This window comes from Rattus norvegicus, chromosome 5 (assembly GCF_036323735.1).
Source record: "Rattus norvegicus strain BN/NHsdMcwi chromosome 5, GRCr8, whole genome shotgun sequence".
In the NCBI taxonomy this organism is placed as follows: Eukaryota; Metazoa; Chordata; class Mammalia; order Rodentia; family Muridae; genus Rattus; species Rattus norvegicus.
Window position 1 is genome coordinate 154,541,321 of NC_086023.1, and position 14,098 is coordinate 154,555,418.

The 14,098-nt window shown below is 47.1% G+C and overlaps 1 protein-coding gene and 1 non-coding gene across 15 annotated transcripts in view; one reads left to right on the forward strand and one right to left on the reverse strand.

The window, feature by feature from the left end:
* Zbtb40 (zinc finger and BTB domain containing 40) overlaps positions 1-14,098 on the reverse strand; it is a 69,439-nt gene that overhangs the window by 41,369 nt on the left and 13,972 nt on the right. The gene's annotated exons all lie outside the window — the stretch shown is intronic.
* On the forward strand, positions 3,872-4,001 carry LOC120103324 (small nucleolar RNA SNORA17). Its single transcript, XR_005505392.1, has one exon. It is a non-coding gene; the product is annotated as a small nucleolar RNA SNORA17 (small nucleolar RNA).

Here is a 14,098-nt window from a genome sequence, read left to right on the forward strand (position 1 = left end):
CCAGCAGTGCTTATTCCTACCTGTAACCAGTCCCAGGGGATATGATGCCCTCTTCTGGCCTCCACAGGCACCAGGTACAAACAAAGCACACAGACATTCATGCAGGCAAAACACTCAGGCACAGAGTAAATCCTACAGAGTCGTTCCCAAGAGACTGTAGAGTTATTTCCCACTTGTAGCCATCCCGCCCCTCACCCACACCTCGGTGGCTGACATCTGTCAGTTCCTATAACCTCGATTTCCTTAAAGAGGGTGGCTGGGAGCATTAGCGCGACCGCCTGAGTACCTGTGAGGTGGTTTTAACATTTATGTTACAAAGAGGTACCTGGGCTTCAGTAGCGATACAGGCCTGCACCCCAGCAGCAAGGAAGCAGAGGGTCACCCCAAGTCTACATAACAATGCCAGCCCAGTCAGGGCTGCACAAATGCCACAGAGGAGAAAGTTCTGTGTGTTTCTCAGCGCAGAGGGCTGCGAAGCAGGAGCAGCAGGCACAGCGTGGGAACCTGTCTCCATCTCATGCTACTTAGAGCAAAAGAAAACATGCAGGAAATTTAAAATGTAAGCACTGCCCACAGGATCCTTGTAGTCAAACTATTGAATAGTCTTATCAACAAGTAAAAAGAAAAAATAATGCAGTGAGTTGATGAATAAGCAGTCAAGCAGAGTAAGAACAAATCAATCAAATTATAGGATCACTTTTAAAAAACGGGAGAGGAAAAACATTTTTATTCACATTTATGCTATTTGTGTGGGTGTTTTGCCTGCATGTATGTATGTGTATCACAGGACTACAATGCCCACGGAGGCCAGAAGAGAGTGTTGGAGCCTCTGGAACTGGAGTTATAGACGGCTGTAAGCCACCATCTGGGTGCTAGGAATTGAGCCCAGGTCCTTTGGAAGCACATCACACAGTGAGTATGGATGCTAGCAATGTGGTAGAATTGATCAATAAAAAGAGAATGGAGGTAGTTATGGCCCAAAACATTCAAGGACAGGCAAGGGCTATTTAAGAAATGTATTAAAAGTAAAAATACTAAAACTAACAGGACTGCTAATTTCAGAACCGACCTTTGGCAAAACAGCACACTGAGGTGATATAAAGTCATCTTTTCTACCACTACAGACATACAGAAATGCTGGATAAAACCCACAGAAGTGCTTTTAAAATACATAGTCAAGTTAAAGAAAGTCCCCAGGCACCTGAGAATGAAAGAGACGTCAAATCAAAGCTGGGATAGCAAATGGGAGTTGAGACCGGTGCCCCTGGGCTTCCGAGCTCCCGCACAGGCTCTGGACTTGAAGGACACTGCAGTAATGCAGGCAAGAGATGTGGCTTCCAGCAGACCAAGGACAGGGAGCAGGAATTGAGACCCTGCATGAAGCCCAGGGCCCAGGCCCATCCCCCCATGCTAAAGCAGCACTGAGCACCAGGAAGTTGACATCAGGCCCTAGTCATCCAGACCTGATGCAGGGAGCCACACACCTCATAGGCACGGCAAGCATTCTGTGTCTTCCAGGAATCCCAGTCTGAGAAATTAACACAAAAACTTGTCTCTGGAATGCATCAGAAGAAACTGGACAACTTTCATAACCGAAGCAAAGAGACACACACAGAGAAACAGAAAAACCCAGAAAGGATGTTTGCCACCACAGAGCACGTGAAGAAGGCCGGGTGAGCAAGTATCAGAAGAACGTTTCAGAGGGGACCTTTGAAGTGAGAGTAAGAAAAGGCTTCTTAAATGATGCCCTAAAAGAAACTGGAGGGCTTGTATTTTGTGTGTATAGATGTCAACAGAACTCTACGCAGATTCACAAGTGGGAGATAACATCTGCAAAGTTTAAAGGCATCAAGGGATTTATAACTAAAAAATATACCAAAGTCCAATAATCCTAGGGGGAAAATGGAATGTGCAGGGAAGGGCAAGCGAAATGACTGCCAGGCAGTGATGGTATGACAGAATGAGCCATTCTGCTTATCAACGCCTTCTGTTCCCTAACACCTAAGACGCACACAGTATTCCATGTTAGTGGCAGACACTAACATTATCCTCTTTCACTGATGAGAAGACTAAGGCTCAGGAGGTGCTCGGTTTCTTCAAAATCAAATAGAAACGCGTAGCAGAACTGGGTTCAGGGAGCACTGGTGGGTCTGCCATCCACACTGTTCTAGGATGGCAGTCGGGTAAAGAGCTCAGAGTCAGGCAGTACACACATGCTTGCAGCCTGGGAAGCATTCTCCTGAGGACACACACAGGCCCACTAGGAAACGAGCCTCACTGAGCTTGGTACAGAGATGAGAGGGATTGGAAACGTCCATGACTGAGAGAATAGATAAGCAGAAATGGAAAGTGTACACCACGGAAGACAGGCCACCACACAGGAAACAGCCTGCACTGAGGCAGACACGGGCAGATATACACAGTAGTGAATGAAAATAAAAACTAAAGCAACAGGATGAGACATAGCAGGCAAAGCAGGCAATACCATGAATACAAGGTACAAACACATCAAAGGACACACACACACACACACACACACACACACACACACACACACCACACCACACCACACCAAGGGAACTAGTCACAAAAATCCATTCACTGCTGAACAGCTTAGACAGAAAGGTCCTCATTTGAAGAGAAGTCTGGGACAGCTACTCACAGCAGACAGTAGAACCAAGAAGACAGGAAATAGGAAAGGAAAGCTAAGACTGTAGAAGACACAATACAAGCCTGACAGACATCGGCTGGGCATCCTAGATGGAGACATGAGCACACAGGAGCATGTACCATTTCTGAGAATTTTCTAAAATTAAAGACAGGGCTGGGAAGATGGCTCAGTGTGTAACGGTGCATGCTATATAAGCACAGGGATCTGAGTTCAAATCCCCAAAACTCTGTAAAGGCTGGGCATCATCATGTGTGCCTATGGCAGCACTGAAATGAAGGGAGAGGGAATAGTCAGGCAAATTCTGTTATCCTGGCCCAAATGGCAACCTTCTGACTTAGTGAGAGACCCTCCTGCCTCAAGGGAGTAAGTCAGTGAGTGACACAGGACACCCACAACACTCCTCAGCTTCTGCCACCCTTCTAAGAATATGCAAGACAAAGCAACCCCCATAATAAATAAATAAAATTACAGATAGATACATATCTTTAGAATGAAATTTTCAAAATATCAATTAATACACCGCAGATATAATACCAACTCCTCGTTCATAGCGATGGAAGGCAGACAAGTTATTCCCAATCACAGCAATGGTGTCAGAGGGGCGCTGTTCTCCCCTCTCAGGATGTGCCTATAAACCAAGCATGTACAAGAAGTGCCATTTGAGATGAGCCTCAAAGTGTGTGACGAGGAGACCATCTGTGACAGGGCCACTGTGAGAGGGAAAATGAACCAGACATCAGAGACAGGGTAAGAAAAACAGCAGCAGCAAAGAAACCACCAAGTTCCCAGTTCAGTGAACACACGAACCATTGGGTGCACTGAGAACTGGACTGTCTTCTGTTGGTGAAGAGATAGGGTAACAATTTGAGAAACGGCACGTTTTCCTGATGAAGGAGAGATTCCTGTCTACACTGCATCGTGGAGGCATTTTAAAGAAACTGCCAGGGGTTGGGGATTTAGCTCAGCGGTAGAGCGCTTGCCTAGCGAGCACAAGGCCCTGGGTTCGGTCCCCAGCTCCAAAAAAAGAGAAGAAAAAAAAAAAAAAAAAAAAAAGAAACTGCCAGAGAAAGCAGACCATCGGAGCACCCGACTAGCCAGTCCTGGGTTACGCTAGACAGTACAGGGCACAAATGTCGGCGAAGCTGGTCCTATCAGGTAGTGGCATCACATAGCTGTTGCTGGGCACTGAAGGAGACAGACCCTGTCTGTCTCACCCCAGCAGGTGTGGCTGCTGTGTCTCCTGTGCGTCAGTAGGTGGCAGAGAGGAGAGAGGCAATGGTTAGGCTCAGTGTTCTGACCTATGAACATCTGAGTAAATGAGCCTGAGAGATCACCAGCCCAGAATCACGGGGCCTGGACAAACTCCCAGGGCAGGAAGTCAGCAGGAGTTAAACCCCGCCTGGGGCCTCAGGGCCCAGCAGGATCATGCTGAAGACTAGAAGAACTCTGACTGGGACAGTGGACCCCAAGCCAGATTGAGCCCGAGACAAATAACCCCATACATGAGGCCTGTCCTGCCACTGGGGGCCATATCTGGGTCTGTGGCCTTGCAGCAGCAGAGTCTGTTGCCACCAAAAGCCAGGCAGATGTCCCTAGTCTGGTCTGCTGCCTGGGGACATGTTAATGCCTGAGGGCTGTGTAGAACTGGCCTTACCCCTGGCCTGGGCATTATGGGAGAACTGACCTGGGGTCATGAGAGCAGGAGAACTGACCCTGTACCTTGCCTAGGCAGCATAATAGAACTGACCTTGGTGGCAGGGGTGTGAGTAAGCCTCTCACCCTGAGGGTGTGAACATGGGAGAGGTGATTAAACCAGTAGACAGGGAAAAGGAAGACAAGAGAAGTGCACTAAACAGAAGCAAATAAGTGCATAAGGATTAGTGATCACACTATAAACAGACAACAATTTTTCTTTCTTTTTTTTTTTTTTTTTTTTTCCTGGAGCTGGGGACTGAACCCAGGGCCTTGCGGTTGCTAGGCAAGCGCTCTACCACTGAGCTAAATCCCCAATCCCAGACAACAATTTTCTTATCAAGAAGTAGGAATACTCTGCTTTAACTTTTAAACATTATACTGTGCGGATGCATATGCATGCCTGCCTCTGTGTGTGTGTGTGTGTGTGTGTGTGTTCACTTAAAATAGTGGTACCTGCAGTAAGCATTAGTGAAATTAGCTACATTTACTAGCAAGAGAGGCTCTAAATAGGTTTAAAACAGGCCTTCTGACTTAAGGTCTCTGTCTTTAAAGAAACAAACTGTACGACATTTGCAGACCACTTTGGGGGAATCCGCTACAGAAAGCCCAAGAGCTCTGGCTAAGCTACACTTGAGAAACAAACTACACAACCTATTCAACCTTCGCAGGGGACTTTCTGCTACAGAATTGTTACTAAGTAACAGCCAGACCGCTGTGCTTGGGGGTGGGAGGGCAACAGAAAGTCCAGAGGCTGAGCTACACTTCCCACAGCTTCCAACATGCTTTCCCATCTCAGTCTATCTCCCTTTGCAGGGAAGTTCCATGGAGAGAAAATAGAAGTCTGAACAATGTGGTTTGGGAGGTAAAGAAACTTAAGATCACTGAGTGTTGAAATCTCTAAGTGTTGAAGATTGACACAGGAGCAATATAAAGTGCGTTATGAAGCACTTGCAGAAATTGCTAGGCTGGGGGAAATTGTCAAAGGTCCCGTGGGGAAAACGTTTAAGCAACAAGAAAGAACTCCAGAAAGAAGGATGCTCCTCAAAGGAGCACTATTAAAGCCTCAAGAAAAGGCTATACTAACTCAGAATAAAGGCACCAGACAGAAGAAACTTAATTGGCTAAACCAAGTGCTGTATAATGACCCAAAACACAAATGGGAATTCAACACAAAGTAGAAAACTAGGCCAGCTTTCTAAAAGGGGCACAAAGAATATTTATTTATTTAAATTCCCATCCTGACTCCTTCCAAAAAGGATTTGGAAGTCCTGAGGTTCCTTATGTTACGAAGAACACAGGAGAAAGCTGGAGAAAGCAAGCAGGAGCTAAGGCACAGTTGGGGGGAAGGTGACATCTCTTTAAAGAACACGGAAGGAAGTAACGCTGTGGGTTACACTGTCCACATACACTGTTAAATGAAAAAGTTCTGCTTCCACGGCCTCAGGCGAGTTCCCTAGCAAGGCACCGGTGAAGGCATTCGCTGCACTAGTAGAGAGCGGAGACTAGATCGCCTGTACTTGCTTTCCCGTGAGTCTCAGGGCAGCAGCCCACACACCGTCATTCACTCAGCACACTGCTAGGTGTTGTGTGGGAGCCTCGTGGAATATAAATCAAGACCCATGTCCACAGGGAGCACCTAGTTCACCCAGCACTGGAACAATTGCAAACAGAACTCTCAGTGGGCTCAGTCTGAGATCAGAGGAAGAAAAGGGGGAGACCAGGGATGGGCTCTGCCCCTGCTGACCAGCAGGGGAAGGCAAAGGGTTGGAGCTGTACTTGTCACTTAGATATGACTTAACAGGTGAGGGCAAAGGTCAAGTGCTCCAGCCATAGGAGACATTTCTTGAAGGGACTCCATGGCACTGCACCAGGCACTGGTGACAGAGGTGTCACCACCAAGTGACAGCAGGTGACAGCAATATGGTGGGTGAGGCCAGACACTGAGCAGAGGACAGGGCACCGGCACTTTGAGGGAGGAGCTTCCAAAATCGGAAGAACCTAACTGAGTCAGAGCATTAGGAGAAGTCAGATCCAGGAGAGGGACCAGCAGCAAAGATAGACGACCAGACATCCTACCCATGCTGTCTGTCAGTAACCAGCTACAGGTTCCCAATGGCTGGCTTTCTATTGCAGGAAAGAAAAACTATTCTAATTAATTCTTGGTCAAAGACTGTCAGTTTGGGTCCAGTACTAATTCTACCTCTTGCTTTAATGTCTCTAGTGATAACCGTCTCCTCTGCGATCTTGCTTTCTGTCTCATCGCCTGGGCTCTGTGGCAGCCAGAGCTGAGGGACCTTGGAGAGCCCTTTTGGTTGCTTTCACGGCACAGAATTTCATTACTTTATCTGTCACGTACTCCTGTCACACGATCAGATGACCTTAGTCCAATCTCCTCCTTTTCAAGGGAAGAGACTGGGGTCCTGAGAGGCTGAGCTGCTCTCTGATCCAGGCCTGCCTTAACCCTGTGGCTGTTTAGTAGCTCACAAACAACCAGAGCCAGGTGAAGTAAGGGGCTCTCTCAACATAATTAGAGCAAAGATCACACACTCAAGACAAGAGATGGGGGACCGCTCCACACGAAGAGATGATTTCAAACGTAAGCTACCGGAGGAATCAGTCAAGTTAAAAGGGAAGCCCTGGCAATTATTTCTGAGAACTCGAGGACGGTTGGTGAGGTTAGAAAAGGGTGACTGCAGCCTTCAGCGGGCCTGGATTTCTCAAGTTCAAAAGCAGCTGTCATTTGGTATCTTCTCTAACACTGCCTGATAGGCAGAGCTGTATTAAGGAATGCAGACTCTCCTGTGCTCCTGCAAGGTTCACGGCTGTGTTTCTAATCTTACCATCACCATCGTCCTCATTCTGCCCCAAATACTAGTCTTCTTGGTTAAGCAACACCTCAATGGGCCAGTGATCTTTCCTAAGGCACACTCTGGTCACTGAGAATTCCAAGCAGCCAGAATAGCTCCCGAGAACTCCAGCATGGAAGGTCTAAGGGCTGACTCAGTAGGGCACATACCTTCAGGGAGCTGGGAGGCTACCTCCTGAGCGAGGAGCTGCGAGGACACACAGCTCGCTTATGTACTGGGATTTACAGTTCACAATCCCATTCACCTTGTGCGCAGATGCAAGCTAAGGCACAGATACATTAAATACTTTGTGAAGGAACCAAATAGCTAATAAGGGCTGAGTCCTGACGGAAGTCTGGGTTTGACACACAAACATGGCTGTGTACTCTACAGTGCAGCCTGCACTGCTAAGACTTAGCCATCCCCAACTCCTCCTACAGGCAACTCTTCTCCCACCACTGAGCCGTCAACCACTGCTTACTTGACAGAAGCACTCTAGCCTCTCCTCAAGGGGACTGGTCAGGGGACTAATCTATCTACACCCAGCAGTTCAGGAGACCCTGCTTCTCTCTTCCCTTTCACTCTCCATTTCTTCCTTGTGTGAGGTTCCACGGATCAAACTGGGGGCCTCCTGGACGCTAACTAAGCAAATGCTGTATCTCTGAGCAACAGTGTCCGGCCTCGGTTTCTTAAAACAGGTTCTTGTTACACAACCCAGGCTGGTCTCTCCGGGGCCACTGTGTCTGGTGACCAACTAAACTGCTAATCCATGCCTTCTGCAGCACTGCCAGCCTGAGCGTTCTTTCTAGTTATACTAGGACATCACTTATCAAAGAATCACCAATAGCCACCGTAATGCTGAAGCAGACTACATTTCTAAGAATTCTTAAGATGTTTAGTGCTAACAGCCCAGCAAGGCATTGCACTCCGTTTACAGTAAGACCTCGACAGTGAAGATGTTAAGTGACAGCCCAAGGCCTTACACAGGCAGTGAGTGTCTCATCCCATCTGTCTGACTGGAAGTCAAGTCCTCTCACCCACCAGAGCAACTTCCCAGACTTTAATGTGCCTCAGAATCACACGGGGATCTTGTCAAAGGGAATTCTGACCCAGAAGTTCTAGCATGAGGCCCAAGTCTCTGCATTTGAGCTCCAGGCGACACAGAGGCTGCAGAGTGGACCAGGCACTGCCTGCCGCAGACTAACCTCAGATCACATGTGCTCACATCTTCAGATCGCATGTGCTCACATCTGGTTATTTTGAAATATGTTAAGAGCAACACTTCATGTCTATGAAGTCACAAGTCTTCTGCACATCCCTCCCGTTTGCCCCGGCTCTAGTAAAAACAGAGGCAGCCACAACACCCCAGTGTCTCTGGGCATTAATCTACGGAGGCTTCTATATCTCCGTAGTTGCCAGGTGTTAGGCAAACGACTCCGCAGCCTCTTGGCAACAACCCGAGAGCCTCTGGCCTGCATTCCCATGAGCTGGTCTTCCAAGAACCTTCAGATTCCCTGGCTGCTGTCAGTCTAACTAGACCCAACAGGGTTCCCTTTCAGGACAAGCTGCTCCTTACTTAGGGCACAGAAGTGGTCACCAGGACCTGGGCAGGGCCTTTGAAGGCCACAGATGGCACACAAGCCATTAATATGTGCAGACCCAAGTACAGTGAACAGATCTTGGCCCACGCCTCTCTACATGACCTACTGTGACATTTCTTTTCTAAACAGAATGCATCTGTCTTCCTCCACACAGCTCAGCTTCCCAGCAGCCTCTTGGCCAGACCCTGAAAGCTGCCTGCAATGGCATCCGAGACCGCTATTTTGTGGTGTCAAAAATTAAAACTCAATATTACATGCTGCCTTGGAATTTGGCGATATTGAGAGGGCTTCAAAAGACCACAGTCCCCCTCCACACTCAGCTCCAGGTTACTCGACAGAACAAACTTCCTGTCAGAGACCAAGTGCAGCTCCTATTTGTCCCTCAGCAGTGGCTTCGGCTCCCCCAGAGTTGCTGAAGAAGCCAGTCACATCCTCTGGGTACTGCAGAGGGTGCCTCCCTCCACAGGCTCATACGGCTGAGCATGGTACCCACCGTCTGTCAGGTTTTCTGTGTAGGGCCATCCCTAGACTCTGCGGACAGGAAGGAACCCTTCCTTCCTCATCAAGGAGGGGAGGAAACAATTAAAATATCATTTTTGACCAGTCCTCTAAATCTTCCCCTTTCCCAGATCCTTGATTCTTTTTTTTTTCTTTTTCTTTTCTTTTTTTTTTTTTTTTTTTTTTTTTGGTTCTTTTTTTCGGAGCTGGGGACCGAACCCAGGGCCTTGCACTTCCTAGGTAAGCGCTCTACCACTGAGCTAAATCCCCAGCCCCAGATCCTTGATTCTTAAATGCCAATGCCAGGAGCACAAGCTAAGCGTTTTCTATCCCGTCAGGTAGAAAGCATACTGTCTCCATTTTACAGTGGAGGAAACTGGTATCCAGCAAGGGAACTTGCCCAAGACAGCACCATAGTCATTAATGTTAGGCACAACGCAAATGCAGGTCTGCCTGACTCTTTGCCCTTAAAAAAATTCTTTACATTTTGGGGATGGGGAAGGTGTCACAGCAAACATATGGAAGTCAGAGGACAACTCTGAGAGTCACTTCTTTCCTTTTATTTGTATTAGTTGTTAATTATCACAGCCTAGAGGAAAGGAGTCTCGGTTGGAGCACTGCCCAGATCAGACTGACCTATGGGCATGTCTGTGGGAACCGTGTTCATTATTAATTGATAGGAGGGCCTGGCCCACGGTGGACAGTAACATTCCCCAGGCAGTTGAATCTGCCTATTTACAAGAAGTCTAGGTAAGCATAAACCTGTGTGCAAGCCAGCAAGCAGTGTTGCTCCATGGTTTCTGCTTTCAAGTTTCTGAGTTCCTCCACTGTTCTCTCAATGACAAACCATAACCTGTTAGCTAAAAGGAACCCTCTCCCCCACAGTTGCTTTTGGTCGATGTGTTTTATTAAAGCAACAGAAAGGAAACTAGAAATATGGATGATGGGATCACCCTCAAGTCACCAGACTTACACAGTGAGTGCCCTTCTCATCCTCCTATCACCTGACTCCCTCTTCTCACCTAGTACCTCAGGTTCTCTGCTGCCAGGGCTTCCAGGCTCCCAAGCTTTTCCGAGCAGAGCTGAAGTGCTAGCCACCTTGTTGGGAATGCCTTGTTCTTACTGCACTTTGCCACAGACTGAGTGAAGAAGCTATGTATCTAAGATAGTGCTGCTGGCACGGATCAGCTAGCTGGCTGCCAAGAAACTTCCTCAGATGGTCTGAACTTAATTTACCAAAAGGTCTGACTTGGCTATCAGCCTTGCAGATACATAACCCCTATCCTTGCAGAGTCTCACAGTTGGCTGGGCTTGGGAAACATAAATAACTCAATATAGATCAGAGAACGGATCCATAATGTGAGCTACGCCTGTTCTTTGTAATAATCTGTGAGAAGACGCAAGTGGCTAGAGCAGACAGCATCAGAAAGCCCTTTACAAATCACAGAAGAGAGCAGAAGATAGTTGGCTATACGGAGCCAACGTTTAGATAAAGCCCCATAAATCACCTTGGTCATTAGAGTAAACCAGATGCAAGTTATAGGATTACGGTGCAAGGCCAAATGACAGTGTATCTGGTTCCTTCCACCACTGAGGTCCCGTACTCTCCTGCAGCCTGGTCTCTCCTGTGACAGATGCATGCGGGTCTCTGATGAGCTCCGCCCACGAGCTGAGTGAGGTTTTCCAAGCAGGCCCCTCACTGACTTTGGCCACTCTGAGCATCCATCCATGGCTGATCAGCCTCTCCCTGCTCCCAGCTGCCTAAGCCCAAGGAATCTCCCAACTTACTTCAGACTCAGCTTCATCCTGCTCCCTTCCTTGTCACCGACCACATGCTGGCTGCACACACAGTCCTCGTTCCCTCTGTTCCACTCAGCCTTACTCCTCCCTGGCTTTCTCCATGGGCCTCACCCCATTGTTACTCAGCCTGCCTTTCCACCATTCACCAGATTAAAACTTAGAAAAGAAATCCAGCCACCCATGTACACCACCATGAAATGACCCTTTGTAAGAAGGTGATGAAAGTTGCTGTGGTGGTACCTATCACCTCAGCACAGGGCAGAAGGATGGTGAGTCAGATGCCAGGGTGGGCTACCCAGCAGGATGCTGTCAAACACTAAGAAATAGAAGTCAGGAAACTGTGCAGTTTATTTATGCTCGGAGACTACACAATTTAACCGGATTCATTTATGGATGGAGAGACAGACAGAAACTAAGTAGCCCACTCAAGTCGTTCATATATCTAAGCAAGGCCAGAAACCAGGATCGCAGCTTTTGGATCTTATGTCTGTATTTGGGCCAAAACTAAAACACCCAACTTATAAGCAAACAACAGAGGCCCTCAGCAGGGAGGAATCTGTGTCTCAGGCTGGTACAACACTGGACATGGTACACAGCACCTTTGTTACTTTTTCTTTGACTACAATTAAAATATCAACCGTTGGGGCTAAAGAGTTAATACCAACCATTGGGGCTCCGTAGTTAATATTCAATTCTCAACACCTAAATGGCAGCTCACAAGCATCTATAATTCCATTTCTAAGAAATCTGATGTCCTCTCTGGGCTCTGTGAGCACCATGCATCCACGTGGTACATAGACAGACACACAGGCAAAACACCCATGCACATTTTAAAAAATTAAAAACGTGGATACAATTTGGAGGCAATTAATCAGAAAGCTTTTTCAATGGTAATGTTTAACTGGAGAGTAGTGGTTTTTGACATAGGACTCACTGTTAAACTTCCCTGGAAAACTGCAAGTCAAGTGGAGCCTGGCTGCTCATCCAGAACTAGAAAAATGCCCTTTAATAAGATAAGAATAGGGGCTGGGGATTTAGCTCAGTGGTAGAGCGCTTGCCTAGCAAGCGCAAGGCCCTGGGTTCAAACGGTCCCCAGCTCCGAAAAAAAGAAAAAAAAATAAGATAAGAATATTTGGGGATAGGGAGCAACGCATTTACTGGTACTGCTGCTTGATTGTTTTACCAAAATGAGTTTACATGTCAGGTATTAAGTACAGAATGAGTGACACCTGACAGGAAGAATGGATGTGTCCCTTAGATCCATTCTAGAATTCTATCAGTGCAGAGAAAGGATGTGGAATGTCCACCCGCACTGTATTCAAAGCAATAGCATTTGAATGGGTTTGGAAAAAACTCTAAAAACTTAAAACACAAGAGATTTTTAAGTAAATATAGTATAGGGTCACGTTTGGGGAATATTATGCAGCCATTCAAACAGGTTGTTGGCTGGAGGTCGTTCATCAGGAACATGCCTACTTGACTAGCATACATAAGGGCCCAGATCTATATGATACCCAAAGGCCAGTAACCAGAGACAACACGCAAACTGGATTTTATGTAATCTGAAAGATTTCAGAGCCTGGCATGGTGGCACATACCTGTAACCTGCACACCTGGAGGGTAGGGCAGGAAGATCAGGAGTTAGGGCAGCCAAAGCTACACAGGAGCTCAAAAACAAAACAACCAACTCTGGCTAAGGGTCAAAGGACACCATTGTGAAAGTACAAAGAAAAGAACAGAAACCGTCACTTAGAAACCAGCTTTCTGATAAGAGCATTATAGCAGGGTGAGCATTCATAACAATGGAAGGAGCCGGAAGCCAATTTAACGTGAGCGAAGGATTGCTCAGGCTAGGCGAGGCCACCAGACAGCACAGCAGAGAGAAAAGTCATGTGCTGCTGGGCGTGGGGCTACGAACCTATGAAGTGCAGGTGGGCGGGCAGATATTGCAGCTGCCCTGGGAAACGATCTGGAGGTTCCTTAAAAAGCTCAACACACTCACCGGATGTGGTGGTACACACCTGTAATCTACTACACAGAAAGCTCAGGCACACAGTGAGACTTTGTCTCAAGGAAAAACAAAATGTTAAACACCAAATGGCTCCACTGCCAGGATACACTCAGAGGAGCTGCAAATAGCCACACAGAAACGTCTGCAGTGGAGCATTAACCCCAGCAGGCCGTGCTAACAACCTAAGGGCATCAGCTGAGGAACGGGTGCAACACACTTCTACAGGGTGCAGCAATAGTTAGCCATAGAAAGAAGTAAGTTCTTAACACGGGCTTCCTCCTGCATGAGAATGTCCACAGAAGGCAAACTCAGAGCCTGAGACAGGATGAGTGGTTACCGCAGACTGCAGGGCAGGAAGGAGAGTGACTGAGCCGGACTGTTTTGAAGTGATCTAAAAAAAGATCCTAAAATTAGTAAGTAATGGTTACAGACACTAACCATGCAATTAAACTAAATCACATCTAAATAAATTAGATCTAATAAATTACATCTAAATACATTTTCTGAAAAAAATAATGGACACTTTAAGACTTCTTTTTTTTTTTAATATTTATTTATTTTATTTATATGAGTACACTGTAGCTGTCTTCAGACACCAGAAAAGGGCATTGGATCCCATTACAGATGGTTGTGAGCCACCATGTGGTTGCTGGGAATTGAACTCAGCACCTCTGGAAGAGCAGTCAGTGCTCTTAACCGCTGAGCCATCTCTCCGGCCCACACTTTAGGATTTCTAATAGTGTGGAAGAAATGCTGTCTCCTCCTCCTACTCTTCCCTCTCCTCTTCCTTTGTCTTTCAATGCTTTAAGACAGTGTCTCACACTGGACCTTGCTATGTAGACCAGGCTGGCCTCAAATTTGCATAGACCTGTCTGCCCCTGCCTCTGAAGTACTGAGGTTATAAGCCATGTGCTACCATACCGGGTACACTCTCTAGCATGTGCATATACACACAAGCACAGGGTTTCCTGTAGAC